Genomic DNA, 25,323 nt, shown 5'->3' with positions numbered 1-25,323 from the left:
TTATCACAGGCAATGAGCCAAGTACTTTGCAGGTATCTGCATTAGGCAAGAATGAATGCTATCATACTTCCTGTTTCCTCTACCATGTCAGGAAAATCAGCTGTTCCTTGGGTGTATCATTCTGGCTGGTTTTGCCTCTTAACAACTGGAGGGGAGAGAGAGAGAGAGAGAGAGAGAGAGAGAGAGAGAGAGAGAGAGAGAGAGAGAGAGAGAGAGAGAGAGAGAGAGAGAGAGAGAGAGAGAGAGAGAGAGAGAGAGACAGAGAGAGACAGAGAGACAGAGACAGAGAGACAGAGACAGAGAGACAGAGAGAGAAGACTAATGTTAAGATGAACAAGGACTTATGTTTGCTGTCAGTAAGTGATTCTTCTCAGACAGACTGAGGGGCAAATCGTCTTGACAGGTGGAAACTGTTTGCCTCCAACAAACTGCCAGAAATGCTCTGTACTAAAGTCTGGTCATGGCTCCTCAGCTTTAAAACCAAGAATGATATGATTATCATTCTTGGGTAGCACAAACAGTCAGCTTATAAATACATTTGTTTATTCCTCACAAAAGAAAAATCTTTAAGAATCAGGAAGACAGAGCCTTTCATGTTTCACTTAACAAGGTGTTACTCAGGGCTCTGGGGACTCCAAAATGGAAAGCCAGAATCTATTGTCACTGCCCTTATAATTTGAAACTTCACATCTGTAGCAATTGTCTTGATTTTTTGAACAGGGGCTTTTTAAAAAAAGGGAGCAGGTTCAGTCATAAATGCATTTTCTTACAGGGAAAAATATGTAGCCATGTAGTCAAATCAGCCTTTACTAAAATATAAGTTAGAGCCAAGAGTAATTCAGTCAGTCTTGGAAAAATAACTGACAACTTTTGACAACAGTTATATGAAAGTAAATGAGGTGTGAAAGAGGGTGTAACTTTCCAATCTCTGTGAAAGAAAACCAAGATAAACACTTTTATATTCTCTCCACTAAGATTTACAATTCATAAGTGCTGCGGAGGACATGAATTCTCGCAGCTAAAAATTCATAACACAGACAGGCAAATTCATTCACATAAGGTAAGTATATACCTAATCAACTAATCAGCAAGCATTTATTAAGCACCTCCTCCTCCTGATAGATACAATGATAAACATTCCAAAAGCTTACATTCTATTTGGAGAGATAGCACATATGAATAAAAGCACACATGATGCACTAATAAAAATTTACTGTCATAAAATACTTCTTAAAGCAACATTTTATTACTTTAAATTTTTAACTATTCAAAATTAAAGTGGAAGGAGATAGACTGAGAGGTATTGTGGAAGTAGAAACAATAAGATTTAGCAACTGATTGGAAATGTGAGGTGAGAGACCATTAGGAGTCAAGACTAGGAATCTAGAGACAGAGGAGTATCTTTGAGGAAATAGCTTTAAGATCGATGGGCTTGGCAAAGAGCAATGGGTTTGGCAAAAAGATGGGCTCTGCTTTGAACACATTGGGTTTGAGTTGCCTATGGAACGTCTACTTGGAAATGTCCAATAGATATTTGGCAATGTAGGACCTGAGCGCACAAGAGAGGATAGATCTGGAAGTCATCTGAATACAGAAGATAGTTGAATCTATGAGAGCTGATGGGATCATCCTTAGTTGATGAGAGAAGACAGCTCAGATTCTTGAGATACATACATAAGTATATGTATAGATACACATATACATTATTTAGGGATGGGATATGGATAATGAAAAGAACAGTCATCCAGGTAGAGGGAAAACCAAGAGGAAGTAATATCACAGAAACCCAAAGAGAAGAGAGATAACACTAAGACTGAGGTTTCCTGGCTCACAGTCAAATGTTCTGTTCAATACACTATGTGGCAACATTGTCAAATTTGAATTAAGCATTCAATTTTATTTTGTTTTGTTTTGGATAGTTTCAAATAATTTACAAAAGGGGAAAAAAAGCTCATCACCAAAAGTGATATGGTTTGAGAGTATTAGTAGTGGTTGTCATCTTGGGCCTTTTTGAAGGCTTTATGTTTAAAGTCAAGGAAAACTATTGTCTCCAAGTACTTAAAGTTGAAAATTACCCAAAGGGCAATGGGGAAATTTATTATGGCATAAGCAGGCTGCCATAATTTATAAATAAGTAATTAAGTAGGAACAATTCAAGGTGTCAGGTCAACAAGCATTTATTAAGTACCTACTATGTGCTAGGCACTGTACTAAGGAGGCAAATGGGCTTCTGCCCCAACTTGGGCTCAAAGAGTGCCTCTTGCCTTGGAGAACCCAACCCATCACAGCTGTGTGACCCTTTACAAGCCACTTAACCTCTCTTTCCCTCAGTTTCCTCATCTATCCTCTTCTATAAAATGCAAATAATATTAGCACCTACCTCCTGAGCTTGTAAGAATCAATGAGAAAAACAGTAAAAAGACTTAGTCCAGTGTTTGGCACACAGTAAACACTATAAAAATATTAGTCATTATTATTATCACAGACACAACACAAAGTGAGGTGAGCCCTCCAGGTGCAAATTGTTTTCCTAGAATATCGGACTGCTGTGAATAAATAACCTAGAAGGAAAGGTGGAGGAATTCACTCTTTAATTGTCAGTGGTCACAAGTACTGCATGGAATTGTAACTGGAGTGGGGAATTATTATAATATATAAAGAAAGGTTTGAGCACTTATCACCAGCACAGTTGGCATAGACTAATGATTGATTCAATTTTTTTTTTAGTAACAAATTTTCACATAAGTTTTCCAAAGCTATAGGATCCATATTGTCTCCCTCCCTTCTTCCTTCCTCCTTCTTGAAGATGACAAGCAATTCAATCTGGGTTATGCATGTATTATCACACAAAATATTTTTCCATATTATTCATTTTTGCAAGTGAATAATCTTATAGAACTAAAACCCCAAAACATATACCCAGATAAACAGGAGATAAATAATATGTTTTCATCTGCATGCTGACTCCAACAGGTCCTTTTCTGGAGGTGGATAGCATTTTTTTCATAAGTCTCTCAGGATTGTCCTAGATCATTGTGTTGCTGCTAGTACCAAAGTTTATCACATTTGATTATTCCACTTCAATTATTTTTATGTAAGGGAGAATTATGGTAGCAGGAAAGGCAAAAAAGAGGCCTGAATTACAATAAATGGTAAGACTGGCACTTCAGGAAGATCACTTTTACAGATGAATGGAGAAGGATGGACTGGAGTGGACAGAGGCCTTTGAGGTAGCCCAGCCAATCAACCAATAGGCTCTTGAAGTAGTCCAGACATACGGTGATGAGGGCCTGAACCAGGCTAGTGAGTAGTATCAAAGGAGAGGAGGGGTCCTATATGAGAGATATTAGGAGAAATCAACAGACCTTGGCAACAGATTGGATGGGGGGGGGGGGGTCGGGGTAGGTAAGGAAGGTGATGATGGAGACTGAGGAGCCAAGGATGACACCTAGGTTGGAAGCCTGAGTGGCTAAGAGGATATTGTTGTCTACAACAGAAAAATATTTAAATTTGGGAAGAGGCAAAGTGGTTTTTTGTTTTGTTTTGTTTGGGGTTTTTTTTTTTGGAGTGGGGGGATAATGGAATAATAATGTCAAGAATACCACCAGCTAAATGTATGAGCAACAAAGAAAATAAACTGGTTATCTAGTGAAGCTTAAGGGTAATCACTGAACAAGCCACTGATATCTCATTGTGTCAGAAAAATATGAGGAATCTCCTATTCATCTCCCAGCATTTTATTATTTTTTGTAAAGATATTTTTTACTTTACCAATTACTTTCAATAAAAAATTTGCACATCAGTTTTCCAAAACCATAAGATCCAAATTGTCTCCCTCCTCCCATCCCTCTCCCTCACAGAGCTGACAAGCAATTCAATCTGGGTTATACATGTATTATCACACAAAACATTTCTATGTTCATTTTTATAAGAGAATAATCATAGAAAACCTAAACCCCCAAATAAACTATAATGAAAAACCATATGCTTTGATCTATGTTCTGATTCTAACAGTTCTTTCTCTGGAGGTGGATAGCATTCTTTGCCCTAAGACCTTCAGAATCATCCTATAACATTGTTTTGCTGAGAGTAGCTGCATCCTTCACAGTTATTTATCCCACAATATTGCTGTTACTGTATATAATTCTCTCCTGGTTCTGCTTATGTTACTCTGCATCAGTTCATGTAGGTCTTTCCAGATCTTTCTGAAATCATCTTGTTCATTTCCATTGCCAACAAATACTATAAATTGCTCATCCGTTTCCCAATTGATGACATCCATTCAATTTCCAATTCTTTGCCACCACAAAAAGACTTGCTACAAATATTTTTGTACAAGTAGGTCCTTTCCCTTTTTTTTATCTCTTTGGGATACAGACTTAGTAGTGATATTATGAATTGTTTCATAGTACTTTGGGCATAGTTCCAAATTGCCCTCTAGAATAATTGGATGAGTACAAGTTCCATCAGCAATGCATTAGTGTCCCAATTTTGCCACATTCCTCCAACATTTATCATTTTACTGACATGTTGGCCAATCGTAGGTCAATCAGAGTTATTTTAATTTGCATTTCTCTAATCAAGAGGGATGTAGAACATTTTTTCATATAATTATTGAGAGCATTGATTTCTTCATCTGAAAACTGCTTATTCATATCCTTTGACCATTTGTCATTTCCTCCCAGTATTTTAGAAGGATCCTCTGTGGCAGACTTATGGATGAGAGTCACACAGAATGGACAGGCACAGATGAATTATAATCTGTACCATGGAAGGGAATACCCAGAGTAATGAGATCATAGCCCCACTGGAGTGTTTGAATAAAGAGTATGAGGCAGAAAGAGATGTGGATAGTTAAAAATAGACCCATCTGTTTCCATGATTAATTCCGGGTATATTTAAAGTATAATGGATAGAGCAAAATTAGATAGGTTTCAAAACTATCTAATTGCCTGGGAAATTTGCTCTATCAATGCATAGGGGGAAAAATAAAAAGTAGCATGGGAATTGACTGCTTTCTCCTCTAGAAGCTAGTGGTGGTGTCCATGAGACTTTCCACAGTGTGGATCCCTACCAACAGATGAGGCAACGCTCTCAGACTGGCAGTTGCCCTCCTTGAGGCTTGTGTGCAAGTCTCCAAAATATCCCATTACATCAAATGAATCTTGACTTCTATAACAAGCACAAATAATTAATAATTCTGACGGAGCCATTATTTTTACACTCAAATGCATCACATTAAAGCAACAGACAGAGGCTACATGAAGTGTGACATTTTTTGTTCCTCAAGTCATCATTTATGTGGGTGCTGCTTATGTTACCACATTCCTCTTCTCCCTCACCAATGGGGAAAGCTGGAATAATGTGTCACTACACAGCTAATACATCAACTTCCAGTTTTTCCAGAATTGTGGAACTTATTTTAGTCATTTTCACTGGTGGGAATTAGATATTGACAGAAAGTGGCTATGGTGGGAATAAATTGTTAGCAAGAAAAAAAGACATTTAAACATCATCTTAGAACTGAAACTGTTTAAGACAAACTATGTTCAATATTGATGGGGAAAAATGATATAAATTTGGTTATGACAAAGAACAGAAGGTCAGAATTACATTTTTCCCCTGAATGAAGTATAAGACTCTATTCTTAAAGTCAAAGGACTATTATTGATACATTTGAGTCCATTAATTATGAAAATAGATTTCAGAGATTAAAATTTTATCTACATATAAATTCATGTCTACACATAGATATGAACAGACTAGATTCTTTTTCGCATACATGAAAGTTAAAACTAAAGCTATTGGTCATTTATAATGAAATTATTTTATTTATGTGTGTAAATGTAAATAAGATGTTCCTGTTTAAAAGTTACTAAAGCTTAAAATGATACTAAGACTTTTGGAATACCCATATAATCAAATATGGAAAATTGACATATCAAAAATATAGCCAGGGTAATTAAAATGTAATTGTTATAACAAGCTAAGACTATATCATTCATAACAAATAAGTGTGGGTGACTCAACATGTCCAAATTCAAACTCATTCTCTTTTCCTCTAAAGTCTCCCTCTCCTTCTCCCTTCCCTATTACTGTGAAGGGCAATACCATCCTTCTGGTCCCTCAGGCTCACAGTCTAGGTTTCATCTTCTATTCCTCATGGGCTCTCCTTACAAAACCAATCTGTTGCCAAGGGCTGTTGCCTTCAGCTTTGTAGCATTTCTTGAATTTGCCCCTTTCTCTGACACTACCACCACTCTGGAGCCTCTTTGCCTGGATTATTGCAATAGCTTGCGGATGGGTCTGCCTGCCTCAATTATCTCTTCTCTCCAATTTAATCACTATTCAGTCACTAAAGTGATTTTTCTAAAGCCCAGTCCTGACCATGTCACTCTGCCCCACTCTCCACTCAATAAACTCCAGTGGCTCCCTATTGCTTCCAAGAATAAGTACAAAATTTTGTTTGACATTCAAAGTCCTCTATAATTTAGCCTTCTCCTACCTTTCTAGTCTTCTTACACCTTATTCCTCACCAGTAATGCTGACCCCTTTTCTGTTCCATGAAAAAAACATTCCAATCTTCTACTCAAGGCATTTTCTCTGGCCATATCTCATATCCAGAATGCTTTCCTTCCTTATATCTACCTACTGATTTCCATGACTTCCTCTGAAATCCCAACTAAAATTCTGTTTTCTACAGGAAATCTTTCCTAACTCTTAATTTAATGTCTTTCCTCTCTTAATTATTCCTATTTATCCTATATATAGCTTATTTGTATATATTTGTCTATTTGCCATCTCCCATTAGATTGTGAGCTCCTGGAGGGCAAGGACTGTCTCTTGCTTCTTTTGTATCCACAGTGACTGGCACAAAGAAGGCACTTAATCAATGTTTATTGACTGATTAGATATATCCATATATACATGTATATAGTCAACAAAGACCTACTTTTAATGTCTCATCACAGTGTAGAAATGACCAGAGGTTCTCAAAGGCAATTCTGACAGAGGACAGTCTCAAACACATTCTCCCATACTGAAATGCCTTAGATTACATTATTGGGAATATTCGTTTTGATTTTGGAAGATCATCCTAGTTAAATATAGTGCAGTCCATCATTAGTAGGTAGATAGATGACACAGTGTTAAATCCTTTAACATTGGAAACCTGTGAAACAAATTAAAATGCAAAATGGTCCTCATCTTTCTGTGGTCTGCTTCAATAATAATGGTAGCACTGTTGGTGGAACTGTGAACTGATAAAACCATTCTGGAGACCAATGTGGAACTACACTCAAAAGGCCATAAAACTGGGCAATTTGAAAAAATAATGGTGGCAAATCAGCACCCAAAAAGGAGGACAGAAGAAGCAAAGAAACATTTAAAACTTTCAAGACACATTAAATTATTAATACTCAGAATATCATATTCTTGTCCAATAATCAATGGGTGGATAGACTACTGGAGTAACTGAAAAGGATCCATCTTAATATTCTTGTTATTAGTGAATCCAAAAGGTCAAATTAATTTATAACGAATTAGAAGGATGGATCATGAATAAGATTATTGTAAAGAATACTCAAATCAAAGAGATCGGAAATCCATTAGTACATAATGTGTATATGTGCTTTTGTAATATTTATAGGGAAAGAATGGATAGATATGAAGAACAGAAGATATGGAAGGTTTGTAGCAGGGAATGGAGGAGTTGAAGGGAGAGAGAGAATATGGCTGCCAGTGAAGAAAAGGAGAGAGATGACCCCTGCTGACAGGCTATTTTTTCACAAAATGGGGTGTCCAAGAAATGAGCCACCTATGATAGCCTGCGGGGAAGCCTTCTCTATGGATTGATGACAAAGATGCCCCAGAGCAGGTAAAGACGGACCCTCCTGAGGGACAAGCCTTTCCCCAGAATTTGGTCACCCAGCAGGGGTCCGATAAGGAACGTTTGTAATTGCATGACTGAACTGAGATTCAGCTCCCTCTATGCCCCAGAAAAGATAGTCCATTTATCTGACTGCAATATTCAAATAAGATAAATTTTAATAACCAGTTCTGAATGGAGAGGTATCAGGGAAAAGGAAAGAGGGATGTCCCTAAATAAGGTTGGAGTCTTTCTCAGCTTTGGAGCTGAGGTCAGACCTCACAGGCTGGTGGAGGGTTTCTTTTATTCCCGTCTACGCTATATCTGTGCTAGTTTTCTTAATTTCAAAATCTCAGAAGTAGACAACAAGCAACAAGAAAAGTTCTGACTTTCAGAGCTGGTTGGCCCTGTCTCTTTGGGCTGAAGGAAGTAGAGGCACCTCAATCCAGAGATTGGAAGTGGAAGCACTTCCAACACCAGGAAAGAAGTCCTAGTGACAAGACCAACTGCCACTTCCAGTTGCCCCTTACCCCACCAACTGTCAGTCTTGTCAATTTCTTCTCTTTCTACTATTCCCACTGTTGCTTGTTCCAACACAGTGGCAGATAGTCCAGAACTTATTTTAGTTTCCTTTCCATACTTTCCAGGGTTTCCTTGACATTAAGACTGAATTTTTTTTCTTTGCAACTTCTATTCATTATTCCTTTTTCTGACCTTTGGGACCAAACAGAACAAGTCTAGTTTCTCTACAAGTCAGTCCTTCAGATACTAGAAAATTACTGTTGGGTCCCTTAGAGTCTTCACAAAACTAAATATGCCTCAATCAATTATCATAAGATATGAATTTTAGACCCTTCACCATTCTGGTTTTCCTCCTCTGGACACTCCAACTTACCAATATCCTTTGCCTTCAGACTACATTAGACTAGACTAGAAACTCTACTGTGAGAACTTGTAGAACTCTTTTCAGGGATGCTTATCCATCTTTAGTGTCTACCTTTCACCCAATTCTAACCTGCAGACAGAAAATTACAATTTATTCCAAAGACCATGAAAACAGCTAAAACAGGCACTATTGAGCACTTAGAGTTTGGTAGGGCATCAAAGACACCCCAAGTCATCTGCTGCATCTTGGGATATGGCCAATCATTCCTGACTTTTCTCTTGCCAATAAATTTCGATGACTAGTGTGACAGAGGCTGACACATAAGAAAAGTGGCAAGCTGAAAAGTGTGTGGAACTGATCACTTCAATGGGGGAGGGGCCCCAGAAGTTTGGAATCTTGAGGAGGAGAAGACTCTGGCTGGTAGAGGAGTTGGTCTCTCAGTCTTGAGAAGCTGAAGAGAGAAGGTGGAAAAAACTTTCTCCTGAGGGTTACACACCTTTCCTGCTGGTGACTGGAAATCCTTCCCTCCCAACATTTCCCAATTGAAAAGACTATTGAAGAGGAAACCTGAGAAAGACATTTTAAATCTCTGTCTGACTTTACTTAAGCTCCTGTTGCCCTGAGTCTTAACTGTGGCCAAGGGGCCAAACCCAGGGTGTCAACCTGACTTTCTCTCAGGGGGCTTAGGCTGCCAAAGCCTGAGTTCCCCCCAAACTTGAAGAGGGAGGAAAAGGGTTTTAGATAAAGACAGGGACCCCCTTTTCTCACCTTCCTTTTCCATTCTTTCCCTGCCAGTTATTCCTTTGTATTATCCTGATTTACTTGACATTAAAATAGTTATCTCTTCCCTAAGCTGTGAATCTAGTGTGAGTGAACAGATTAAGAGGAGACCCTTTGATCTCAAGTAGTGGAGGAGGGACAAGAGGGACAAGAGCAAATCTGGGAGATCAGCCTTAGCTAAGGAGGGAAGGCAGAAGGGGGAAAATCTTCAAACCCCCTCTCCTCTATCTGAGTCAACCCATTACATCTGCTGTCTCCCCTGAACCCCACTTTGAGAAGGGGAGTCTTGTCTCTTCTCCACTCTCCCCCTCTCAATCCTGAAAGACCTTAACCTCTCAAATACAAATGAACTACTCCTCAAATACACTAGAAGAAAGAGTGAGGCTAACAACTTTGTGTAACTCTGCCTGACTTAAATCCAATTCATATAAAAATTAAGATATGATCTTGTGATGTCACCGGTCCTCCTTAAAAGGAAAACTGTACATACTTTTGTGTGCACAAACCTAAACTAGAAAAATTTCTACTCCAGAAGGTTCTGCCATTTTGAAAAGGCCTCCAGCATTATTTGACAAATTGTACATGCCTCAAATATACATATGCACACACAGACATATATATATTGTTGAATTGTCTCAATTGTGTCCAACTCTTTGTGACCCCATTTGGGGGTTTTTTAGGCAAAGATACTGTAGTTTCCCTCTCTAGTCACATTCTTACTGCCATGTGGATATTGTTTCCTTCTCTAGCTCATTTTAAAAATGAGGAAGCTAAGGCAAATAGAATTTGGTGATTTGCCCAGGGTCATACAGCTAGTAAATATCTGAAGTCAAATTTGGACTCATAAAGATGAGTCTTCCTGATTCAACAATCCATGATCTTTCTACTATGCCACCTATATACCCCATATATACATACATATATATTACATACAAACACAAATATATGCATATACACACACATCCATGTATTTCAGTCTTCCACTACTTCAGTAGACCCATGTTTTCTTCAGTGCGGGCGTTACTTCCATTAGTTCCTATTAAAACCCATTAACGTCTTCTTATCCTGTGGAATTCTTGACCTTAACTTTCTGTAACTTCTCTACAAAGCATGCATCCATTATTCTAGTGGTTTTATTCTATTTCTCTTAATATTTTGTGGGTACTAATGCAGCACACTCTGCCTCTCCTTACTTTTGCTCTCATTCTTATCAGCTCGCTTTTCCTGTCATACCCATCCTGGATGGTGTCTTTCATGCCACTTCTCAGGTATAATCCATCATATGCAATATGGCATAGTGGATTTATATCTACCATATGTCTTTCCATAGTGCTTTGAGTCAAAGCACTTGAAAGTGCATCTTTTGAAAAGATGAAAAGAGTGGCTAGATCTTACCAAATGCACCAAGAAATCCAGACAAGCTTATAATGCAATTTTAGAGGGGACTCCATAGAATATAAATTCCTTGAGGTCCACAGACATGTGGTTTTTGTCTTTGTACTATAATCCTAGAAACATACTAGGCAATTAATAGAGTTCAATAGTATGAAATGAAGGACTTAATCCCATTTAAATTGTTTTTTTATTATTGTTAATGTCAATGATAACAATGGATCCTAATGTATGTGTTTAATAAGTGACTCGGGAGTTTTTTAAATATCTCAAAAATGACCCCAAAACAGAAAAAAAATTGTTTTAGGAATTGTCAAGTATATTTTAAAGTGACTAGAATACATGTTTACTACTATTATAAGAATGATATATGTTTACATCAAAGGTATTCATGACTCTGTTTTTAAAAAAGAGAGAACTCAAGAAAGGAACAGGTGAACTTTTATGAAATATTTTCTAAAACAAACTATATCTTACCTTCTGTCTTAGAAACAACACTGTGTATTGGTTTCAAGGCAGAGGAGCAGTGTAAGGGTAAAATTAGGGTTGTTAACTGAATATATAATTTAGTGGTCACCAGGGGTTTTTAAATTCAATCCCAATAAAATATTCAAGTCAGTTTGGGATTTTTATGGTGGTTTAATTACAAAAGAAGAAAGAAATTAAGAAGAGAGAGAGAAAAGGGTATAAGATTTCTCTGGCCTAGCCTAAACCAAGGGGAGTTCAGAGGCCTCAGCCAATAGGCCTTCTCAGAAGATTAAATCTAGCTCAGCTTCTATCCACAAGGTCTCCTCTGAGATGAGGGGCTTCCTCGGAGGATAGTGCCTTTTCAGGAGGTCAAAAAAAAGGAGGAATCAGCAGCCTTACCACTCACCAAGGTCACTCAGGGAAGACGCCTCACCTAAACCACGCTACAGAACCAAAACCTTCAAGGACGCCAAAACGCCGCCCCAAGCTCCCAACATGGCCAAGTGAGCTCCCAACACTGCCAAGAGCCCAACATTGCCTTTGCTTCACATTTGTTAAGACGTAAGACTTCCTTGTATCCACACTCTTTGTGAAATAGTCACAGACAAGTTCTGAAGTTTGGCTATCGTCCTGGCTCCCATATCCCTGAGGATGGTGAAAAATCAAACCAGGGAATGACACTTTTCTATCACACACACAAAAAAAATCAAGTCTTTTTTCTCCCTTATAGTATGGCAACTTCCTATAGTCTTGGCTGCAAATGGGTAAGTGAAATATTACTACATTCTGTCCTAGAGTTGTGGAATAGAAATTACTTTAATTGGACCCTAATACAAGGGCCTGTTAGAAATTTATTGGACCCTAATACAAGGACCAATTATGAATTTATTCTTATTTACTCAAAATTTTATATACATAGATTTTGATATTTTGATTCTAACTTCGAATTTTTTTCTTTCTCCCAAAAGTTTAACTTTCTTCCATTTTTTCTTTATGTTTTTTGTTTTTTTTCCTCTTCTTTTGATAATTGACTCATATACCCCATAACTCAACCATGCAACCTGAGCTGAACTGGGTATTTCTCCACACCCATTTCAGGGGGAGATTGTATTTTAATAAAAATCCAAGATTAAAATTTTTGTTCGAGAAAGATCTTCAAGGAAAGAAGCTTGCTAACTCCTAAAATCCAGAGAATGAACTGTTTGCAGAAAGATGCCTGAAAAACCTACACTACAAAAGAAGATCCAGAATGAACTTTGGGTATGGTTGATTGAACTGAAGGTTGATTGAACATTTAATTTGAATGTATCCTCTTATTCCAAAAGGGGATTGCCCCCTAATTGGTTTTTGTCAATGAGCCAGGCAAAACATTGGTTTTGCTTTCTCTCTTCTATTCCCCTCTTCTCTCTAACTATTGTAGTTTCCTCTTAGAAGGTGAAATTTTGTATGCATGCACCTACAGTTAGAAGATTTAGAGGTGCAAGATGATTATTTTTAGTGATCAAATGGGAAGATTAGTTCCCCAGTCACCATCAGGGGGATTGTGAATTTTAGATTTTACTCCACCCTACTTAGTCTTTAGAATTCTAGCAACCAGGAATGTATACAACCCCACTTAAGGATTAACTGTGAGGAGGATGGCCTATGACCAACATGTACTAGCAAGTGACAAATCAGAAACAACTGACAGACCCCCTGGACTGCCCTAAGCCAAGCTTAAGCTACCATTGGTACATGTGAGATGCAAGAAGTGAGGTAAAGAACTGCCTATTTATTTCGTGTCACTTCTGCTCTCTGGCTCTCTCTCAGCGGCGTTGGGCTCTCTCTCTCAGCGATGTTGGGCTCTCTCTCGGCAGCATTGGGAGCTCACACAGTGGCATTGGGAGCTCTGGGTGGCATCTTGGCATGCTTACAGGTCTTGGCTCTGTAGCATGGTTTAGATGAGGCGTCTTCTCTGAGCGACCTTGATGAGTGGTAAGGCTGCTGATTCCTCCTTTCCTTGATCTCCTGAAAAGGCACTATCCTCCATGGAATCCCCTCATCTCAGAGGAGACCTTGTGGCTGGGAGCCAAGCTAGATTTAATCTTCTGAGAAGGCCCTTTGACTGAGGCCTTTGAACTTCCCTTGGCTTAGACTAGGCCAGAGAAATCTTACACCCTTTCCTCTCTCTTCTTCTTCTTAACTTCTTCCTAGTATTGTAATTAAACCACCATAAAATCCCAAACTGACTTGAGTATTTTGTTTGGATTGAATTTAAAAATCCCTGGCGACCACTAAAATAATATATTCAATCAACAATCCCTAATATTACCCTTAATAGCAGTAAAGGCTAGACTATAAGAGTTAAGTGACTTGCCTAGAGTCACATAGTCAGGAAATATCTGAGATCAGATTTGAACCTAGGACCTCCCATATCTGGGCCTGGCTCTCGATCCACTCAGCCATCTAGCTTCCTCTTAGCAAACTATATCTTATTAAAAAGTCTTAAAAACATTCTTTTCTAAAAGCTAATGTCACTTCCCAGTGGCCTTCCCTTCATATGACCATAATTCCCATAATAGAACTATCTCTTATAATAAAAAAAAATCTCAAAAAAAAGTAGAAATCAACATATTAGCCATATCTGACAGGTATGCCCCATCCTGCATCTATAGTACACCATTTCTCTACCACCTACTTCTCTCTTGAGTCTTCTTAAGTCAATCAGTTACTATACTGATCACAGTTCTTATGTCTTTCAGTGTTGTCTTTCTTTATTTATATTATTATACATGTTCTTATTTTATTTTCTTATATTATTATATTATTTTATTTTTTATAATATATATGCATATTTATATTATATTATTTTCCTTAATTAGCTGAATTTGTTTTGCCTTATTTTATTTGGATATAGTATTTCAAAGTCTTAAACCTGAATATGAGTTGTAGAGAATATAAAATCCTGATGAATCACTGATTAATTAAAAAAGAACTTGACTAACACAAACAAGGGTCACTAGGTGGTACAGAGGATAGAGTGCCAGATATGAAGTCAGGAAGACTCATTTTCCTGAGTTCAAATCTGGCCTCAGACACTCAGTAAGCTGTGTGACCCTGAGCAAATCATTTAACTCTATCTGCCTCAGTTTCCTCATCTGTAAATTGAGCTAGAAAAAGAAATGGCAAACCATTCCAGTATCTTTACCAAGAAAACCCCAAATTGGATCACAATGAGCTGACCATAACTGAAAAAAATAACAAAATAACAACATTCCTAATCACAGGCACAGCACTCAAACCCATTCATCCAAGAAATACATTGTTCCAAGGCAATAGAAAAACAGAAATCAGACAAAGTATATAAAGGAGGATCTCATTTTATGCAAACTTAACACACAAATTCAGGTGTATATGATTATCAATCAAAATATCCAGAAGCTAAAAAGGATGTAAAATTTTGAAAAATTAATTACATGCTAAATCTGCACCAATTTCCTATATTGCTAAATCTTGCAGCATCTTACTCAATCATGTTCATTCTTGCTCTGAGAAGCATTTGCTTGAGTTATTACATTGTTTTGTGTCAAATATTCGCTCCTGTGCCAGTATGTGTCTAGAGTTCTCATTTGTAACATGTCCATGTCAGAGCAGTGCTTCTCTTTGATTCATGCTGACTCATTTCTGTTTAATCTCCATTATTCACATGTTTATTTGCCTAACATTTTAAAAAGGTTTAATAGGTATTTTCATATAAGAAATACTTATGAAATAATGGGGTTTGCTAGTAAGCACAATTTTCCATTTACATGAAGGATCTTGGAATGTATGAGTTGCATCAAATGAGGTGCTGCTGGATATACCAGATGATAAAGAGCGAAGGTGCTCTCCTAAGAGGAGCAAGATGCCTCAGCTCAACCAAGAGAAGTTCAGACCTGATCCAGCCAGAAATTTTCCAGTGCCATTAGTATAGCAAGCTGAGGTTAGGGATATGATGAAGCCTTCTAGTTCCTCTCATGCCAGCTTCTTCCCAAAGTCTTATTTTCACTTCAGTAAGCTGCAATAGGGTTTGGCATCACCCATCTTCTCTCTCAAAGCTGGAGAGTAGAAGTGCCTGAAGCAATGGAAAGCCCAAAAGGCTGAAGACAATGACTTGATTGACATTGCTTTCCTCTTACCAAATCTGCTCTGTCCCTCACACAGGTACAAGGCAATGATCTCCACCAATGACAAGAAATCTCCATACCAATGAGCTTTGTGACTTGGTTTTTATAAAGTCATTGTGGAAATAAAGAGTTTATCAATATTCATAACTAGAAATGGAAGTGGGTAACAAGAGTCAAGGATGAAGGACAACAGGACCAATTGCTGAAGGAAGTATTCACAGGGATGAAATCACAGACCCATTTAAGAGGTTTTTTCCCTTAAAAATTTTTACATTAATTCATATTCAGATGATTTCTCTTGGAATACACAATAGATATGACATCCCATTCAGCCACCTATGTAAACTATGGTTTACCTGGACAATTTAGCATCTTTTCTCTGAATTTGCCCATCATTGCACAGACTTCCCCCACAATAATTCCTTCTTCTCTCATCTCTTAATTCAGGAATGGTAACTAAATACATAGTTACTAAGGGGAAAAGACATGATATTTTACTACCCTATGGCTTCACTTACAATTTCTTTGACTCCTTCAACTGAAATTCCATTCCCCAGCCACTATGATCTCCCACATTAGAATGTAAACTCCTTGAGGGCAGGGACTATCTCACTTTTGTTATTTGCACTCAGTGCACATAACAGAGAACTGGTACAGAGTCCACTTTTAATTAAGGCTTTTTTATTTATTCATTCAACTCAAAATCATTTGCAAAATATGCTCTAGAAAACAACAACTTTCATTCCCTACATGTTTATGAAATGTTCTATTCATTATTGGAGTTTAGAACTACCTCTCTAGGGATATGGCAAAGAATGATTTCTTTTTAAAAATCATAAAAACCCTATCTGATCCCAGAATTGAGGATGTGAAAAGTCTGACTCAATTAAATTTTAATGTATTTTTTAAAGAAGAACTTGTACATCATTTTTTTAAACAGAACGCTAATTTATTGACAAAAAGAGATATGCCTTTCAAGAGTGTTGGCATCAATTATTTTGATAGGGCACGGCCTCAGGATGAACAAATCCATTTAGAAGACCAAATTACATAGAAACACAAGCTTGCTTATTGAGAAAAGATTGTTAAGAAATCTGTTCTCTAAGAACTTTCCCATCAAGATGAGATATGCATTGGGCATATTTAGTGTAAAGATTTACTGTAAGAATCTTTCTGTTCAAAGATATGGAACTTGCCCTCTAGCATCTATGCTGGTTAAACAATGACAAATCATAGCAAGTTTATTTATCAGAAATCTATATTTTTTAATCACTGTCTTTTTGTTTTGACATCAGCTTAGAGCTGATAGGTATAGATATTAAGTATTTCATATTTTGTTCCCTCAGAGGAACTATCAGAAGTTATTCAAACCTTGACAATAACTCATTGAAAGTTATTGTCATATTCTGAGGATATGTCATTTAAAATGGTGACACTGTCACGGCTCCTTAAGCTTTTTAGTGGCCATCTCCTGAAGCTCTTCCTTATTCTAATACCTCTTCAGCAATTGCATTGGGGAAGTATTATTGCTCTTTTTAGAGAGAAATTTCCCAGGCAACATACTTTGGGCTAGTTAACACATTTTCAGCTCTTTAGTTTAAAAGCTCCACTATATCTACCTCAGAGTGCACAAAATGATAGCTTGGGAAGCTGATCTTGACCCTCCTAATAAAAGGTCTCAGGCTTTAGTTCTACCTCAGCTAAGGTGGGCAATAGACTTCATCTCTCTTCTCCACCTTAGAAAAATGGAAAGTGTTTCCTTTCTCTCATAGGATCAGTACCTCCCAATAAGTCTCTTTGAGACTGGGGAAAACACTCATAACATTTATTTCTCCTTCCATTTCCTGTCATTGCCCACCTTGCTCCCGGCTCCCAAACCCTTCAACCCATGCCCAGACAGTCAGATTTTCTTCCAACCTATGTGGAGTCTTTAGAGAGAGAGAAAATTAGAAACAATGGAAGGAAAAGGGGAAAGTCAGCTCTATCTCCTTAGCAAAAGTCCCCAATCCCGTGCATAAAGTATTATTTTCAGTTTAGGTATCACATTTTAGCATAGCATTAGAGAATTTGGAGTATATCCAGAAAAAAAAAAAGAACAGGATGATGCTGGAACTATAGATGATGCTGCATGAGGATCAACTGAAGTCACTGGCAAAGTTTAGCCTTAGCCAAATTGCCACAGCCAAATTGTTCATAGCCAGATTGTTCACAGTACTTCAGGGAAACACAGATCTCCTCCCAGGCATTCCTCCAGACCCAAGAACCTCCTAGTTTTTTCCACAAAATTAGTTAGTCCCCAGGAGTTGATGGAGCAGCTGTTCTCCCTTCTAGCTCAGAGAGAAGGCAGTTCAGGAGTGACAGTTTTTCTCAGTAAACTCCCCAAACTCCCTTATGCAGAGCTCTCCCTTCCAGAAACTTTTCCCAGGATTTGTGGCTAAATTCTCCTCTCTCCCTCTTAGAGACAATCATTGCATTTTTTCCTATCCCTTGTCCCTTATCCTTATAATTTGTTATGACAATCTAAATATCGTAATGTTCTTTTCTTCAAAAATGAATTATTTACTCAATTCCTTGCATGAATACACCTGATGATCTTTATTCTTCTACTTCACCTTACATAAAGGTCTCTCCATTCTTCCGAAGGTAGTGTAAATGAAAAAGAAGGTCTCGGCTTAATGATGCTTGTTCTTCTCATTTTCCTAGTAGTGTCTCATCTCCACCATATACTCACATAGTACTTGAGTGATGAAAGCCTTTACCTGGAACCACAAGTGATCTGAGAGCTTCTAAGATAGAACACTGAGGCAGTAATATCCAAGACAAGAGTTTGGATATTGGAATGGAAACCCTTTACCTCCATTTAAGAATTGCTGCCCTTATTTTTTCTTATTCCTACTCACAGCAAAGCCTAGTTGTTGAGTTCACTTTAGCTACTCATAAGTCTAGATCCTCTTTAATGGTCTCTTTATCAAAATCTTGACACACAGTCATGCCAGTGTTGTTGGAGAAGATCAGATACTATCTCATAGTCTGCCTCAGAGCTCCAACATTTCTTCCAAAACAGACCAGACTCTAGACTGAGATTCCAAATTAACCTTTATTCATTCAGTTCTGACATGGGTGTAATATGCATAGCTAACCCATTTGTCCTCTGTTTTGGTCTGGGTCTGGAAGAGATTTGGGATTTGTTGTATTTTCAAGATGAGATGTAGGAAGACTAAATCAGTTATTGAAATCTTGCTGGGGTTCCTCTAGGGAAAATGAGGTGAAGTCTTTTTTTTTTTTTTTGAGAAAAGATTCTGCAGCCTCTCTCGCACCTTTCATCCTTCTGACACAAGGGTGAATCTGGAGGAAAGGGGCCTCGAAGACCCCAGGGCTGACATCAGCTCCCCCTGGGGCCTCTGCCTAGGAGAGTTCAGTTCTCAGACGAGTGTACATCATTTTTCAGAATGGTTTGGTTCATCATTTTGATTTGACCCACCAAAATAACATAATCCCACCAACATTCAGCAAAACCTATGAATTGCCTACATCTCTTTATTGTTCCTAGAACATTAGGTTTAAGCAAATACAATCACCTGGAGGCTGTTCACAATCCAACATGCATGAATTATACTTCAACAGAATCATTTCCTGTATTCATCATCAGTATTCACAGAAGTTTTTCAAAATACTTGATTTGGAGAGAAAAAAGTAACACCATCATGCTGTTGATATTTGTGGTTGTTTCTTAAACTATAATTAAAGGCCAAAAAATTTCTGATGGTATTTTCTGAGCTCTTTCAAGTAGTCTGCCTGAGATGTGGCTGTGGACTCTATCTAACCACCTAGATTTGTCCATCAACAAAAAGCTTCAAGTGCCTTTCTGTCAACATGGTTTAATGTAAGAGAAGTCGTCCAACTAGTCAAGTTCTTGACACTTACACTCCTGTAGGCACATAAAACCCTCCTGATAACAAATATCTTTCATTTGATTGCCAATCAAAAATGTTTCCTGAGGAAGTCACAAAAAGTGACTGCTAAGCAAATGACTATTTTTGGTGCTACTTTACTCCCTACCATAACATTCTTTAAGTCTTTCTTGCAGTGCAAGAATATTACTAATAGTCTTTTTTGATGTAGTCATGTTGAACTAGAATTCTTAAGAATGAATTAGGGTCAACCCAGAGATTCCACAGCTAGACCCATACCTCTGAGGAAGTTAAAGACAAAAACAAAGACATTGTTTTCACCAAAATACTCACAGAATCCCTTTTTGTGGTAGCAAAAGACTGGAAACAAAGTAGATACCCATCAATTGTGAGACGGATAAATAAATTAACATAATAGAATATTATTGTCACTTATGAAAAATGCAGGTAGGTGGTTCAGTGGACAGAGAACCAAACCTAGAGACCACAAGTCTTGGGTTCAAGTCTGATATCTTCCAAGCTGTACGACTGTGTAAGCCACTAAACTCCCCTTGCCTAGCCCTTACCACTCTTCTGTTTTGGAACCAATACACAGTATGAATTCTAAGACAGAAGGTAGGAGTTTAAGGGGGAAAAAAAGAAACAATTAATATGCCAAATGAAGTAAGCAGAACCAGGAAAACAACACACCCAATGGCTATAATAATGTAAATGAAAAGAACAAGAAAAAAGTGAATGGTGTACAATAAAGACCCAGCTTATTCCCAAAGAAGAGAGATAAGAAAATGTATAACTCTCCCTTTTCAGAAGAATATAGGGATAAATTTTGTGTGGAGGGGTGATGAGTAGGGAGGGACAACTTCTGGTTAAGATAGCAGCATAAATAACCAGGTCTTCTACATAAACCAAATTAACCGGACCTCTAAATGGCCTCAGAAATAACACTGATGAAGAAGGAGCTTACTTCTGAATCTCTTCTGTTTTGTCCAGAATTGCCTAAAAGCATGTCCCAAGGCTAACGGAGGCAGGTAAAAGGGCTTCACAGTGAGTTTGTCCAACTGTAGATAAATATGGATACCAAAAGAACCAGAAGCAAAGATCTTAGCAAGAAAACCAGTCAGAAACTGGAGATATAAGTCATGCCAGGACCAGTCTAAGGACAGATAAGTTGGTTGACCAGTGGAAACTGGGAGGCCCCACCAGGAAGAAACTCAGGAAAATTCTGACCACCAAGAGGAATTCCTTGATTTGAGAGGTGCCAAGGAGGTAAATCCTAGAGGCAATAGGACACCCTAACAAGGATAGAAAAAGCTTCAGAGTAAACACATACACACACACACATGCACACACAGAGGCCACAGGGGTTGCAAAAGTACTTAAAGGAAATGAAATGAGATATAGAATGGAAAATCAAGAGAAGAAAGAATATCAAGAAAACTTAGAACTTTGTATTCTTATACCTGATAGAGAAAAGTTCATTTAAGAACTGAATTGCTTTGAGAATTTGAAGAGACCCAAAGGGGGGCAGGGGGAATCAATGACTCAATAATCCAAGAAACAGCAAAAGAAAAAAAAAGAAAGAAAAACAGAAGAAAATCTAATAAACTTAGTAATAAAAACTCAAAAATCAAGTCCAGGAGAGTCAATTTAGGGATTAATGGATTCACTGAGAATTGTGATCAGAAAAAAAAAAGTCTGTATACTATATTTTAATAAATTATGGATCTAAAAAATATATATTTTAGAAATGAAAATTTCCCAGAAATCTTAGAACCTGGGGACAGCTGGGTCACTCAGTGAATGGAAAGCCAGGCCCAGAGACAGGAGGACCTGAGTTCAAATCTGACCTCAGATACTTCCTAGCTGTGTGACTCTGGGCAAGTCACTTGACCCCATTGCCTAGTCCTTACCACTCTTCTGCCTTAGAACCAATGCATTGTATTGGTTCTAAGTCAGAAGGTAAGGCCTATAAATAGATAGATAGATAGATAGATAGATAGATAGATAGATAGATAGATAGATAGATAGATAGATGGATGAATGAACAAACTAACAAAGGAATGAATAAACAAATAAATACATAAATCAATGAATGAATGAATGAACGAACAAATAAACAAATAAATGAATGAATGAATGAATGATTAAATAGATAAATAAATAGAAAGAAAACTTAGAACCAAGGTTACAAAGTGAAACTAGATGGAATCTACCCGCCACCTTCTTTTTAATCAACCCAAATTTCCATGCTGCTTCTCCTAGGAAAGCCAGGTGGTACAGTAGATAGATAGGTGGTCCAGCTTCACACACTTATTAATTGTATGACCTTAAGAAAATCACTTAATCTCTGTCTGTCTCAGTTTCCTTACTGTAAAATGGGGATTATAATAGCATCCATTTACCAGGGTTGTTGTGAGGATCAAATACGATATATTTGTAAAGCACTTAACACGAGTCACTGACACGGAGTAGGCTCTACCTAATTGCTACGAATTATTATTATCCTCTTGTATAATTCTTACCTGTGGTTTTCTGTAAATCATTCACCAATCTCCAAACTTCTCCAGATTACCCACATGGTGCCCAATACCTGTCTTTTCTATTAGAATGAGAGCTTCAGGTGGCCAAAAATTGGAAAACGAGGGGATGCCCATCAATTGGGGAATGGCTGAACAAATTGTGGTATATGTTGGTGATGGAATACTATTGTGCTCAAAGGAATAATAAAGTGGAGGAATTCCATGTGAACTGGAACAACCTCCAGGAAGTGATGCAGAGCGAGAAGAGCAGAACCAGGAGAACATTGTACACAGAGACTGATAAATTGTGGTACAATCGAAGGTGATGGACTTCTCCATTAGTATCAATGCAATTTCCCTGAACAATCTGCAGGGATCTAAAAAAAATACTACCCACAAGCAGAGGATAAACTGTGGGAGTAAAAACACCGAAGAAAAGCAACCACTTGACTACAGGGTTGAGGGGATATGACTGAGGAGAGACTCTAAATGAACACACTAATGCAAATACCAACAACAGGGAAATGGGTTCGAACCAAGAACACATGTGATACCCAATGGAATCATGTATCGGCTATGGGAGAGGGAAAGGTGGTGGGAGGGGTGGCAGGGAGGAAAAGAAAATGATCTTTGTTTCCAGTGAATAATGTTTGGAAATGACCAAATAAAATAATGTTTAAAATTAAAAAAAAAAAGAATGAGAGCTTCTTGAATGGCGTTTTTGTCTTTCTTTGTATCCCCAAAGCCTACCATAGTACCTAATGCAAAGCGAGCACTAAATATTCAACGATCAGAGCCCACCTTGTTGCTCATAGATGGCGTCTATCCAAGATCCATTCACTGTTAGAATAATGCAATGAGCTGCTGCTTCAGGTGTATATGGTAATATATGTATTTTTCATCCATTTTTATTTTTTACAGTGTGGGTGATTAAGGCTATATCTATTAAATCACTTATTGTTTCTGGATCTCCATTTCCTTATCTGTAAAATGAAGATTTTGAATCTTTGAGTTCCCTTCTAGCCCTAACTGACAATCTTAGGAACTTCAAATATGGATGTGATTGAGAAGACTTCTGAATATTTCTGACATTGCTATATGCACGGTATAATCTGGAAAAAAGAAAAAGAAGTATTTTGAAAACCTTATCATCCGTCCAGTATTCCTTTTATCTCGATGATAGGTTATCCTCCTGGAAAACATTAGCATGCAGTTTAGATAAGCACATTTCCCTGTTTTATACCTTGTTTGACACTGATAATCAGTAGATCCTTCAAGGAAGTTATCTACATGGTCATATCTGTCATAGAATCTCTTACACTCTTAGAATATTTATGTAGACATCTCATTGGAGAAAAAGGATTAAGGTCTCATTTTGTTCTAACCATTATTTGTTGATCTCATTTTCAAAATGCATTTTACAAGATGATAACATCTGTAAATATACCACAAGGTTAAACACTGCTTTCATGTGTGTTTCTCCCTTTTTCACAGGGCATGAAATCAGAGCAACTGTACCACTGTTCCAAATATGAAAAAGGATTCACGGGATGAATCAAGGACAAACTGGATGAATTATGGAGAGATGTCTGCCAGCCAGAACTTAAACCAGACCAATTTGCCAGTAGTGTGGTGCAAACATTTATCAAATATTCAGTATACAGAATAATGAAGTGTTTTATGTATTAAGCCCAAGAGAAATGCTATCAATTTTCCTTGATTCAACTTCTAAACACTCGCAACTTAAATATCCCTTAGTGATATATTACTTAGAAAAATATTTGTAGGTCTTTGGTCTTCATTTTCTTTGAAATTTTGCTTTGGATCCCCAGGGACCATAAAAATTTACATATAACAAACCAGATAGACAACTTAAAAAGTGCCTGTTTTAAACAATTAAATGTTTAAGAGTAAATTTTCACTATGTTGGCACTGCCACTAACTGGATGACATTGGATAAATCAGTCATAGTTTATTACTCTTCAATTACAGTAGGATTACACAGGGGTTTTTCTGGTCCTCCCAGATGCTAATACTTCTCTCCCCTGGGAAAAAAAGAAAATTACTTTGCTTTATTTCAATTCCTCCAATTGAATGTAAGCTTTTTAAGATAAGGACCTTGATTTTTTTTTTGTCTTTGAAACCCCAACACCTTACATAGCATCTGGCCTGAGTGAGTACTTAATAAATGTTGATTGAGTGAATTCTGTTTCTCAGACTCCTTATCTGTAAAAGAAGAATTAAACAAAATGTTCTCCAACTCTCCTTCCAAATCTAAAAATAAAATATTATGCAAAATGAACTATAGCATATTTTAAAATGTTTCACATTTTAATTAATTTAGTTAATAGAATAGTAATATTAATTTAAAGAAAAGCTGCTTTCTCATATAGAGGCATTCAGGTGACCTGGTGGTACTCTTTCATTATAATTCCCAAATTCTCTAATTGTCCCTTTGCATTGTTTGACCAAAACAATGTTGAAGAAAGATCTCTGCAAGTATCCATTTAATTGAATGTCATCATCTAGGCAACCATCATCCTAATCCACTTGATTTTTCCTGTGTGTATGGTTAAGTTGAATTCTTTGGAGAAGTTATGGATCTTGTTCAAGAAGCTCTGCAACATTTTGGGGCTTGGTATATGCAGCCTGAAGTCATCTGCAAAAGGGAATATCTGTAGGATATGTCATTCTTAGGGAATCCCTCTTCAACTTGAACTCTACATTGGATTTCAAAAATGGCAATAGCTCACAATTATGGTGAGCATTGTTTCCCTTTTTATGCCTTGCTTATAAATATTGTAGTCATCCAACACAGTTATCTCTATTATTATTATGTCTTTTGAGGAATTTTTGCCCAATTTTGATGTATATATTTATTTGAAACATTATTTTGAAAGAATGCCTTTAAGGCAGTGTTTTGCTCTAACAAGCAATAAGTCTGGTGGGATCTTATATTTTCTACATCTTTTAGTGCAATTTATAAGTAAAATTATGTTGATCATTTTAAATATTAATATCATTCTTGAAAACCTTTCCAGCTCCTAGCACCCAAATTGTGGATCTACTTGATATATGCAATATTCCTATATAGATTTTGTATTGATGGGAAAGTAGGTAAATAAGTGGGTAGTTATTTCATGGTTTTGATATTCTGAATCTTTATGTTGTAATAAGATCTAAGATTAGCCACCCACCCCCTGGCTTTTGACATCTTTCCCCGTTTTATCCTACAATAGTTGTGTCACTTCAGCATGTATCTCCTTTATGTGGACTTGGTCTGGTTCAGAAGCTCTCCAAATCTCTCTCAAAGTTTTCTTTAAAGTAGTCTTCCCCTTCACTCTTTACCTCTACT

This window comes from Monodelphis domestica, chromosome 4 (assembly GCF_027887165.1).
Source record: "Monodelphis domestica isolate mMonDom1 chromosome 4, mMonDom1.pri, whole genome shotgun sequence".
In the NCBI taxonomy this organism is placed as follows: domain Eukaryota; kingdom Metazoa; phylum Chordata; class Mammalia; order Didelphimorphia; family Didelphidae; genus Monodelphis; species Monodelphis domestica.
The sequence above is the reverse complement of the archived record's forward strand: the minus strand, read 5'-3'. Positions refer to the sequence as shown.